Source organism: Bos indicus, chromosome 8 (assembly GCF_029378745.1).
Source record: "Bos indicus isolate NIAB-ARS_2022 breed Sahiwal x Tharparkar chromosome 8, NIAB-ARS_B.indTharparkar_mat_pri_1.0, whole genome shotgun sequence".
NCBI lineage: Eukaryota > Metazoa > Chordata > Mammalia > Artiodactyla > Bovidae > Bos > Bos indicus.
The window spans coordinates 85534647-85536154 of record NC_091767.1 but is presented as its reverse complement, the minus strand read 5'-3'; the positions used below and the strand labels follow the sequence as shown (position 1 = coordinate 85536154).

Here is a 1508-nt window from a genome sequence, read left to right as displayed (position 1 = left end):
AGGTATGGCAATAAAAGGTGTTAAATTTATCAAAAAAAAAAAAAATAATAAAGTGCTGAAAAATTAAAACTGTCAATTCTGTAATAGATATTCATTGAAAGTATCTTTTGAAATGGGGGTGAAAACACCTTCAGAGAAATGAAAGCTAAGGAAGCATGCACGAGCTATAAAAAATGATAAAGTCCTTTATGAATGATGATAATATCAAAACAAAACTGGGAAATACAGGAAGGAGTAAAGAGCACTACGAACAGTCAATACTTGGATAAACATTAGAAACTATTCTCTTTTCTTAATTTCTTCATGGTAAACTATCAACATTATATTGTGAAATTTTTCAGAAAAAAAAAAAGAATATGGTATGACATAGTTCTGTCTTAGATATTATGCTAGTGGGATGAATACTGAAAATAACTAAAGTACCTCATGGTACATATTTTCAAAAAAAAAAAAAAGAAGAAGACTGTGGTGAGAATTTTTCTCTCTCTCTCTGACAGGGGGAGAGGTGAAAAAAAATAAAATAAAAATAAAATAAAATCTAAAAAAATAAAAAAATTAAAAAAATAAAATAAGAAAGTGCGTCGAGTTAGAACAGCTTCCGGCGGGGTCTGGATGTTGATGTCCTGTATCTGATGCCTTGTTGCGCTCGAAAGTAAGCGAGCTCCAGAGGAGTGCGGAGAAATTCAAGTCTTTGCTGCTGTAACTTCATCAGCCTGCCAAGATGGCGATGCAAGCGGCCAAGAGGGCGAACATTCAACTTCCACCAGAAGTAAATCAGATTTTGTATATAAGAAATTTGCCTTACAAAATCACAGCTGAAGAAATGTATGATATATTTGGGAAATATGGACCTATTCGTCAAATCAGAGTGGGGAACACACCTGAAACTAGAGGAACAGCTTATGTGATCTATGAGGACATCTTTGATGCCAAGAATGCATGTGATCACCTGTCAGGATTCAATGTTTGTAACAGATACCTTGTGGTTTTGTACTATAATGCCAACAGGGCATTTCAGAAGATGGACACAAAGAAGAAGGAAGAACAGTTGAAGCTCCTTAAGGAGAAATATGGCATCAACACAGATCCACCAAAGTAAACGTTTTCTGCATTTTCACTTTGGACTAAAACCACTTTTTTTTTTTTTTTTTAATGCTGAATATTGTGATTTCTTATTTGAGATTGAAAAATACCCACTTGAAACTGATATATGTTAGAATATATTATGTTAATAAACTTGTAGCTTTTGGTAAAACAACAAAAAATAAAATAAAATAAAATAAGAAAGTGAAGATCATGCATAACCCCAGCCACCCAGAAATTATTAAAATTATGGTATATGACTTCCAGAGTTTTCCTGTACATCAGTTTGTATAGAAACAAATAGACATACATATATATGTACTTCTTAAAAACTAAAATAAAATCATACTTTCTCTGAAAAAAAAAAAAAATAAAATAAAATAAATACAATTTTTAAAAAAATCATTAACAACCATTAAAACAAT

General features: G+C 31.3%; 1 pseudogene; it reads left to right on the top strand.

The window, feature by feature from the left end:
* The first annotated feature begins 580 nt into the window (after positions 1-580).
* LOC139184617 (splicing factor 3B subunit 6 pseudogene) lies at positions 581-1240 on the top strand (annotated as a pseudogene).
* Positions 1241-1508: the final 268 nt, after the last annotated feature.